Raw genomic sequence first — 11513 nt, forward strand, 5'->3', positions numbered from 1 at the left:
GTAAAGCAAAGCTTACTTGTAACCTAGCTAGACAGGTGCCAAATTTTATATTGAAATACACACTTTTTATTATCAGAATCAGTGATAATGGTTTGTGCACATTTATAACAGGAATCAATATACAGAAGGTGTTAACATACAATTGAAATGATTATATAAATTGGCTGCAAACAAAACAAGAAATATTGGAGAACATGTCATGGCTATTGATAAATTTAGAACTGTTTTCAATTTAGTCATTACTCCTTTAATTTTTGTGTTAATTATATTGAGTTGACATAAGAGTTTTTAAATTTACTTACATTGGATAAATACAGTTTTGAAACTGATATGTTTTTGCTTAAAAGTCAAATGAATTATTTTTCTAATGATGAAGCAATTTGTCAATATGGATGGATGTGAATAATAAAGGAAATTTATTTTTGTACTTAATTTATTATTGGAAAACTTTTCAGTGTGCTAATGAAAATTTGAGTCTGTGATTCTATAGTTTCAATGATAATTTCATAAAGGATTAGTACAAAAATATCTTATTTTATATTGATTAAATATTAGTAAAGTTAATTTAAACTATTTTTACCTTTCATTGATGTATATGCTAGAAAATTTAAAATTACATATGTGGCTTGTATTTGTAGCTCACATATTTCTAATGAAAAGCAGTGATGTAGGTTATTGTAACTTGTTTTTGTTATGTATGGAATTTTTAGAAAGTTCACTTTAACTCATTTTTGAACTAGTTATAAATACTATGTGATCATTTTTTGGAAGATTTGTGGGAGCTTCAAATAAATTAGTTATCTTTGGATAGGAAAATACATTTGGGGATATACTTTAATGTCAACGTACATGTTTAGAAATATCCTGGTATGTATTTTAGTGCCCTGTTTATATTTGAATGTTTTATTATATGTGCAGTTACAACTCCTTGTTAAAAGAGATACTAAGCCCTGACCAGATGGTTCAGTTAGTTAGAGTGTCGTCCTGATACACCAAGGTTGTGGTTTTGATCCCTAGTCAGGGCAAATACAAGAGTCAACCAATGAATGCATAAATGAGTGAAACATCAAGTTAATATTTCTCCCTCTCTCTCTCCCTTCCCTCTCTCTCTTTCAAATCAATACATTTTTAAAAAGAGATACTAAACAGAAAGAAAACATTTAAAAAGACGTTTAATTTATTTGACTGTAAGAAAGGCATTATAATTCCCTTTCAGTTAAAGAAAATATTATTGAACAAATTAACTGAAAAGCTATTGTGCATCAGCCTCTGAGTTTGGGATTGAGCAGATAGCCATGAAACAAGTTCTCAGTGTTAAGTCTCTATTAGTCGAGAAAAACAGAGATGGGAATTAAAACATGACTTGGGCTTTAATAGAAATATACCTGTAAATGTATGGGTGCATGGGTCAGGGCCCAGCCTGTTCAAATGCTCTCTTCAGTGAGGCAGAGATGTTAGCTCATATCATAAACCCCATTGCACTTGGAGTGTTTTCTCAGCCACAGAGCTTGCCAGACTGAGGAAATTACAAAGGAAGGTGATGACATTGGCTATTTCTTCAGCCTTGTGCAAGCATGCGAAGTCTTGGCACTCAGAGGTTGCAGCATGGCAGCTGAAACTCCTGACTATGGGAAAGAGGCTCCCCAAGATTGTTTATGCTGCCTGACTTATAGCCCATGAAGGATGTAGCCAACTCTTCAGGTCCTAGTCCACAGTTCTCTCCTGCTTCCCATCATACAACCAGTGACCCTGCCAGATTGAGGCACTGCATGGCAATATTAACAATTGTCATATTTCTAAAGTCTTATGGGCATGCATTATGATTTCTGTCAGTGTTGGCCTTGTGTCTTTCTGCTGCAATAAATATCACTTTAAATTCCTTTGGACCATAAACAACGAATGAGGACCCATTTCATAGGTTAGTTGGAGTCAAGTTAATTTTCCTAGATGGGGTAAGAAGATTGAGGGGAGGAAATGCAACCACTTTCATACTGATTTCTCTCATGTGATATTTTTAAAATATATTTTTATTGATTTCAGAGAAAGAGAGGGAGAGAGAGATAGAAACATCAATGATGAGAAAGAATCATTGATCAGTTACCGCTTGCATGCCTCTTACTGGGGATCAAGCCCACAATCCAGGCATGTACCCTTGACTGGAATCAAACCTGGGACCTTCAGTCCGCAGGCTGACACTCTATCCACTGAGCCAAACTGGCTAGGGATTGTGTGAGATTTTTTTACAATATCCACAATATTTCAAGGTTGTGAGCAGATTTCTGAATCCTTAGGTATTAATTAAAATGCTGAGATGAACTCAGTAAGAATCATACTTTTAAATTGCAACCTTTGCTAAGCATGTAAGAAAAACTTTAATTTGCGATTGGAAACATATTTAAATATTAACACTTCATTGGTTAACAGAAAATAGAATCCTAGATTTTAGATATAATTTAAATTCTAAATGCCAAACATTTTGGGAACTTATTCACACCTGCAACATGGGAAGCCACATATGTCCTGCCTGGGTGAAAGTTTCTTTGAATCTAAGTGAAACTGAATTCAGAAAAAAAAAAGAAAAAAAAAGTTGAGAATTTGACTTACCAACAAACTCTTATGTCAGTATTCTTACAGTGTAGTGTAGGAAGGCTTGGCATGTCATTATTTTTGTTCCTTGTTTGTTCTCTAGTACTCAGATCCTTGTAAAGGGAACATTCTTTCCTAACATACTTGCCCTACGCACCATGCTTCTCTGTACTCAACCTTTGCTCACAGGTAAGGAGGAAGACTTTTCCCATCAATTCATTCTTGGAAGCACATCTTGTTTGAATCTTATGTAATGTGCATTATCTAAAAGGAGCAGTGTGATCCAGGTGGACAGTGGCGAGGGGGGAATCAACAGAATTGTTTTCATATTTGTGTAAAAGCTTTATGTCTTTAATTCATAGACTTCCACTTAGAAGACCTGGTGCCTTTTATCTATTTTTAATGGACTAATAATCCATCCATAATCAAGGTGCAGGGAGTTTTGGTTCCCATTGGTCACTATGCCTTTATTCAACTCCACTTTCTGCACTGTACAATCTGGGCCTTTTCTATACGGCCACCCAGTTCGCAGGAGCAGTTCCTGGGCTTGTGCATTAAATTGCTGCTCTTCATAGTTCAATCCAGCAGTTTAGGAAACACCAAGGAGTACATATTTTTTAAATGGGCAATGGATTAAGTCAGATCCATCTGGGCATAAATATAGTGTTTCTTTCTCACTGTAATCCTACATAATAAAATGATAATATGTAAATTACCATCACTCCACTACGCCCACGATTGGGCCAGCAGGAGGCGCAGGGGGCGGGACTCAGGGTGGCCGGGGTAGCTGATTGGGCCAGCAGGACGCTGAGCCGGAGGCTTTCGGAAGGCCTGGTGCACCGGCGGACAGCCGGCCCGCCGGTGCACCAGGTGCATGATTAAATCATGCACTGGGCCTCTAGTGTTAATAATAATATAGTATACAGTGATAAGAGTAGCAATTACAACATCACCATTTATTGAAAACCTAGTAGTTAAATCCAAATGACTCTATTCGATATGAATTAATATGCCTTTATTATAAATGAAATTATTGCATCAAGAATAATCTAAGAAATTTCCTGGTGATCATACAAGTAGTGAATCATACAGGTAAGTTTCAATGACAACATCTATTAAACGAGAAGCGTAATGCAGCCTTATTCTAGTTTTTAAACAATAAGCACCTTTATTACATAGACTGTGATTGAACAGAGGAGGACTGGCTTTGCTTTTTTTACATGGGTCTTTCTCAGAACTCCAGCTTCTCGATTTCTAGGACACGGCACAATTTTGATTACATTGGAATTGAACTGGCCTCAAAGTGATGAACACCAGAGTGCACCCTGCTACAATCCCAGCTGAAGTCCACTGATCCTAGCATTCTTTCTTCTTAGGGCTTTTGAATTTCTTTCTTTCTTCTTGGGACTATGAAGAAAGGTAGAGGTTGGTTAGACAGAATTCACTAGGGCTTCCAGCTCACACAGTGAAATGCATCAAAAAGACAACCTGCTCAAAACTGCAATATTTTGAAAATGCACACACACACACACGGGGGAGAATCTCTATGGTGTAATCTGGGGAGAAGAGCGGCTGCTGAAGAGTGACAGAAGCACATCAGCACCTTCCTCCTCTGCGTGTCTTAGAAAGGAACACTTTCATGAGCAGGAGAGGAGGGCACTGGGGAGAACTCACCGCAGCTCCATAAGGAACCAAACTCAGCAGCAGCCACAAAACTATCTGCACTGTGGGAAGGCAGCATTTAAATTGAAAATGTTCATAAAATAGTCTGTTTTTCAGCTTTATTGAAGTATAACTGAGAAATAAAATTGTAAGATATTTAATGTATACATTTCTATTCTATTTATTACTGTGACTTATTATTAATTTTATGTCCTTTAAATTATATATATATATATATATATATATATATATATATATATGAACTGTGTTGAACAAGGCAAAAATAAATGAGTGAAAGAATAGAAAGAAATGTGATTTGTGACATTTTCCCATGGGCCTTAAGCTGCCATTTATTTCTATCCAATACCTTCTCCCTACAGTCAAATTATAAAACAAAGACTACATGTTGTATTTATCTATATCTATGTTTCTATCTATCTATCTATCATCTATCTATCTATCTATCTATCATCTATCTATCTATCTATCTATCTATCTATCTATCATCTAGCTAATTTTGAGCTAATTACCAGGTAGACAAGAAGTTCATTGAGTCATTTCCTGAGGAGGAAAAGACATTTGTAAATATTAAAAAGTGAAGGGCTCTGGACCATTATTGGCTGTGGCAATTAGGAATTGAAAACCAGCTCTCCAAATAGTACCAATGTGTAGGGAGCGGTTATAGGGTTAAGCCTCGGACTGACCTGTTGGCAAAGCCAAAAACAAGTCGCAGCTTAGAGGGCACAGCCCTCTTAGCACAATTAAGCTTCATCTTGTGACTGTTCCCTAGATCTTTCCTGGGTAGCTAATGGGCTGTGGGAGGTGCAGCAAGTGCTGCCCAAACAAGTGAAACTTATAAGGACATTGTAAATTACCTGTTTACCTCTGACTATAAAATAAAGGCTCAGCTTGCAATCTGCATCTGTTTTGTGGTCTCAGCCAGGCACAGAAGATCCACCTAGACCCAGCTTATTCTCTTTGTCTGTCTTTTCTTCATCCTTCGCCAGCCCTCCCTCAGGCTTGCCGAACCCTTGGCTGTGCTGGCGCGGCACACCAATGAGTCCATATATCTGTACACAATAGGTTAAAACAAGCCCCATGGATCATTAGTTACAGAAGAGTCTTCAGTTGGATTCAGGTCACAGTTACTTAAAGTGCGTGGCTCTCTAAGAGCATTTGTGTCGAGAGAGTTCTAGTGAAGCACAGCATTAAGTTTTGATTCTCTCGGGCAAGTACTGCTATGGGTGAAATTTTTACTTTTTATACCACCTACTCTCCATGCAGAAATTCCCTTGTAAACACAGAAAAAGGTGGATATCCAAATTCTTTTCCCTGCTTCCCTTGAAAGAATAGTTACACACTCATACACACACACACACACACACACACACACACACACAAATCTCACATTAAAGTCAGCAGAATTAGCTTAATGACACACCTATAACATTTCCATTTCTGATATGATTCAGTGGAGTTACTCAACATCATGTGAATAGAGGTTATATACATATTAACCAGGATGGATTTTTGAAAGAGCAAGAAGTTATATATTAAGCTGAGAAATGCACTTTAAAAATTGGACTTACAAATTTTTACTACGATGCCTTTTATTTTGCAAGGTCCTTTATCCTTCTCCAGTCTATCCAACAATGAATATTTCTAAGACTTGATTCAAAGTTACCTTTGCAACAAAGTTTTCCATGATTCACTCCAAACGACTCCATTCACTACATAGCTCTTAAGATATTCAATTGCATTTGATTATTTGGCTTTTATTAAAGATATAAGAAAAATAAAGATATATCATTAAAAATATGTAAAAACCCATGTTTGAATCCCTTTTCTTTTCCTCTCCTCTAAGGAGAATGTGCTCTACTATATTTTCCAAATTCTGAAAATGAATATACTGTTCTCCAAGTAGGTGTTCCACAAATATTTGTCCAGTGACTAAAGATACAATCATGCCGGCAGATTTAATAGAACCTGCCTCGGGAGAGTGCTTTGTGTTACAAAGCACACACTGGAACTTGCGCTTTTATCAGCAACACTACCTGTTGATACTTGCCACATGAAAATCTGGTGTGCTTCTAAGGAAACTCTGTGGCTGCGAAGTCAGATAATCATTTGGATGGGACTTGCCCAAAGTCTATTTAGTTGCAGCATTGAAGTAACGTGTAATAGTCTTGTTAAAGATATGATATGGTTATAATATGGGGAAAAATCCTTTTACTTCCTGGTATTGGGAGTCCTCCTAGCATATTATATTTGCATACCACTTCCAGATAACATTGAGGAGCAATGGAAAATAAGGCTGTTTAATGCTGCTATAAAAATAGCATCATATTTGGTAAGTGAAAATATTTATTAACCAAGAGGAAAGTTTTTTAAAATTCTAGTTTGGGTTTGGTTCTCTTTTTTAATTATTATTATCAAGTTGTACATGCCTTTAGCTTCTTATTATCAAATTTTGCTGACTTGTTTTATTATGTCTCTCAAAGCAGACCACTAAAAAATGACCAAGGTGGCATTTGATTTATATTGCTAAAATGATTTATTCCAGTAGCAGCTTGATCCTTGCTTGGTAGGGGGCGTGCAGGAGGCAGGGGATCCATGTTTTGCTCTCATATCAATGTTTCTTCCTCTCTCCCTCTCCCTTCCTCTCACAAAAAAACAACAAAACAAAACAAAAACAAACAAACAAAAAAACAATGAAAAAATCTTTTAAAAAAAGAAAAACATGTTTCATATAATAGCAAGCATCCAAATATCATGCTGGTAAAGTAAGTTTACTTCTGATTTTGTATTGGGAGTACATGCCTTGTTTGGGTACATAAATAACAAGTAATGATTAAGGAAACATTGGTGGGTGTGTTTTTTTAACCTACAGCTACAGACTAGCCCCCATAGAGTAATTTTCCAGTTCAATTAGAAGCTGTATACACTGCATTAAAATGGGTTTTACAGCCCAAAGTCCTTGAAAGCTACGGTGTAGATCCTGGGAGAGTTGGTATTTCTGGAGACAGTGCTGGAAAGAATATAGCTGCAGCAGTCACTCAGCAGATAAAATGTTCAGCATTTTCATTTGTTATGTTTTCTTTCATCTTTAATTTAATAATAGTTGATATACATTTAAATTATAAATACAGTGTTTTCAATATTTTTTCTTTTACTTATTTAGGGAACATTGAGAAGAATAATTTCATGCTTTAATATTGATTTTTAATTAAAATACTGATATAATTTCCTATATAACTACACCAGCCTTTTGAATGAGGAAAAATCAATAATGATAGTAATAACCATAATTACAAAGTCAGCATATTGCATGTATTCTGAATATAGTCAGAATATACTTTCAAGGATGTTGTATAACATAACATAATATGTGGATGTATGCTCAGAGCAGCAAATATAGGTCATCACTAGGAGAAGGCAACATGAACCTAGGTTTCAAACTGCTCCTAAAAATACCTATTTTTATTTGAACAAACAATAGCAAGTTAAAGATAGCCAGGTACAAAGGCAAATAGAGAAATGAAAATTAGTAACAGGAAATACCCAGATTCAGTTGTTATCATAATTAGAAAAAAATGTTTTAATAGAATGTTTTCTGATAGCTCTTAGTGTATGATTTATAATTTTCTATATTGATAATCATTGTATTCAAGTCAATCAAACTGAATACAAATTGAAACAAAGAACGTAACCACATATCATATTGGTAACATTACACAAAGAATGAATTTCTAGTAACTTTTTGAGTATTTGACTCAAGTGGAAGAATTTAAGGTAGAAAATAGTATAAACAAATATTAATTATCCTTGGGTGATGGTAGGAATCTTACTATTGAAGTTTTGAGATAATTTCTTATATTTCAATGTAAAGCAAACATGAAATAATATTAACCAAAAAAATCATGTTAATAAAGATATACAGTAAATGCAAGTCCAAGCTGTCTTGCTCCAAAAAGAATAGCTGAGCAAAGACGTAATTCCACATTTAAGAAGTAGATTCTGCAGCAGTAATAAGAAACTATTATGGTACAACAAGATAAATAAGTGTGTGCCATTGGTGAGTTAGTTCATCTTTCTCTGCTGCGGTTTTTATATTTTTAATTATAGATGATGTCAGTTAATCAATGCTTCTGAGGAGAAGTAAATGAGAAAGCCAAGTAATATCACCAATGTTAACTTTATTATTTTTTTTCTACTGATCAATTTCTTTCCATGAAGAAACCAAGACTGCTGGAGCATCCCTTAAAGAAAAGACCTCAAGCAGCCCTTGAATGATGAGGACATAATCCCTACAGGGCCAAGAGGGGGAGGGGAGGTTTCAATGACAAGTGAAACAGAATCAGCCTATTTCAGGGAAGAAGCCATCATCACAGGAGAGTGGAGCAAGCAAGAAACCGTGCAATGTTCAAACAGGAATAATCCAGAAAGGCATAAATAGAAACATCATTGAGTCAGGTGGCTGGAATACAAATAAGACAGAATTTGCATTAGTTTCCTATTATTATGTAACCTTGAACTTGTACTCACATGATTATCTCTGGATAGGCAGTGAAATCTAAACCTTATTATGCTAACCCTAAAACTGAGTGTGCAATTCTGTGTTCACAAATTAGACAGAGCTCTTGGTGGAGCTGAAGCACACTGGCTGAGAACACCATGCTGACATATGAGGCAAGTTTAGTCTCTGTTTCAGAGGACAGAGGAGCATGGGAACTACATTATGGGAAGAAAATCCCTGTACCTTCTGATCGTGGGGTTCCTTTTAGCATATTATGTTTATTTACTTCTGCCACGTGATTTTGAGGAGCCATGGAGAATAATATGGTTGAACACATATATGAAAACTATAGCACATTTGGTAAGTTTGGAGTTTTATGAACATGTGCATATGCAACCATTTGATCCGGAGGAGTAATTTTCCCATGATTTTGATCCTTTGGTTTTTTCATTGATTTATTGGTTGATCAATTTATTAACGTTTTAAAAACAAATGCTGCATTCTTTGCCTCTTTTCTATTTAAAACATTGCTACCTTGTTTGCTTGATTTCTAGTTTCTATATCAGAATCGAGTTAAAAAAAATATTAAGAAAGCCAGGCTTGTGTGGCTCAGTGGTTTAACATTGACCCATGAGCCAGGAGGTCATGGTTCAATTCCTGATCAGGGTATATGCCTGGGTTTGGGGCGTGATCCCCAGGAGGAAGTATACAGGAGGCAGCAAATCAATGATTCTCTCGCATCATTGATGTTTCTATCTCCCCTTCCCTCTTCTTTCCTCTCTCTGAAATCAATAAAAAAATTTAAGAAAAATAAGTGAGGAAACATTTGAGTAGCTTTTACTAAAAATGCTTTGTTTAGGTAGCATTAATACCATAAGAGTGGTGTTTGTTTGCAATTAGATGTTTGCTATCTTAGATGTTGTTTAGCATTTAGTTAATCAGCAAATCAGAGATCTCTGACTCTGCAGCACTGTGTTAGAGACTTTCAGCAATCATTTTTGGATCCAGAGTGTAGACTAAAGACATGTAAGTAAGTTCTCCAGGAAATACTCTGTCAGCCTGCTGGTTAGCAGGTGCTCAGGGTTAACCATAAGAGGCATGATGTGCAGATATGGAGGAGGAGGAGACCCTGGAGTGTCATGGTGACTGCCTGCCTGCCTGCCTGCCTGCCTGCCTGCCTATGACTGGTGGTGGCCAGGAAAAAAAAGTGACCCTCTCTGGCTTCATGGGGATGTTTTTCTATTTCTTCCATGGATGAAACTCCCAGATTGCAACTCTCAGATTGATGTTTTATTTCTCATTTATTCAACAATTGAATTCTTTATCAAATCCTATTATGCAAAGAAAGAGTCTGTCCCGAAAGATCTTACATTCTAGTAGTGGAGAAAAACAACAAATTAGAATTAAATGGATGATTTCAGATCATGAAAACTAGCTTGAAGGAGATAAGCAGGAGGAAAAGAAATGACAGGGGTGGGGCTGCTGTGTGTACAGTTAGAGAAAGCCTCTTTGAAGAGGAAACATCTGCTGAGAGACCAGATTATGAAAAGGAACCAGCTGCTCTAGATATTGAGGTGAGAGTTACCCGGGAGTGAGGAACAAGTACAAAAGCCCCAGCTACAGCCCTAGCTGGTTTGGCTCAGTGGATAGAACATCAGCCTGGGGACTGAAATGTCCTGGGTTTGTTTACAGTCAAGGGCACATGCCTGGGTTGTGGGCTCGATCCCCTGTAGGGGGCGTGCAAGAGGCAGCCAATCAGTGATTCTCTCTCATCATTGATGCTTCTATCTCTCTCTCTCCCTCCCTCTCTGAAGCCAATAAAAATATATTTAAAAAAAAAAGTCCCAGTTGCAAAATATTGATAAGGTCAAGAAACTATGTGAGACATTTGGGATTTATGAGGGAGGGAGGATGTTGTAATTGAGTTAGGAGAGGTCAGATATCATATCACACAGTGCTCTGTGGGCAATGGCCTCAAGTTTTGATTTAATTCTATGTGCAATGTGGACTTATCAGAGTTCAAGAAGCAGAACATTTTTTTTCCTTTTATCTGTTCTCTTTGCTTACAATTTGTGAGAGGCCCTTGATTATTTTCTTTAACTTTTCTTCTTATCTGGTAACCTCCCTGCCCGCCCCTCCCTGCCTATCCACCACTTATAAATGTAATATATTTTCAAAGCACTCAAAAGATACACATTTTAAAAACTGTTTCAAGTCTTTCTTCATTCCTGAAAAAAAAAAAAAAAAAAATATATATATATATATATATATATATATATATATATATATATATTGTGATCAATTATTCTCTAGCTTGACTGGCTTCCTTCTCTGATGATTTTTGAGTATCTGTTCAAGCATTTTATTGAAAGACTAGGAACCCAGTGCACGAATTCATGCACATTGAAAGGAACTGTGGGTCATGAGGCTGCAGTGGGTACAGGGGCAGGTCTCGGCCCACCCTCCACACCCCTGCCTGGCCCCTCGCACTGCAGCCCCATGTGTCCCCTGTCTGTCTGCAGCCCCACTCCCACCACCCCCACTCCCACCACCACCGCTCCCACGCACTGACAGTGCTGGTCCAGCTCACACCCGCTGACAGTACAGAGCAATTGGGGCCAGTGCCAACAGCAGGTGCAAGTGGCAGCTGCTGCCCTGATTGCCCCTCAGGAGCAGGGGGAGGTGGAGAAGTCCTGAGGGTAATCAGGGCCAGTAGCCACCGCTGAGTGGGCTGAGCGATTGGGACCAG

Source organism: Cnephaeus nilssonii (genome assembly GCF_951640355.1).
Source record: "Cnephaeus nilssonii genome assembly, chromosome: 3".
Taxonomy (NCBI): Eukaryota; Metazoa; Chordata; class Mammalia; order Chiroptera; family Vespertilionidae; genus Cnephaeus; species Cnephaeus nilssonii.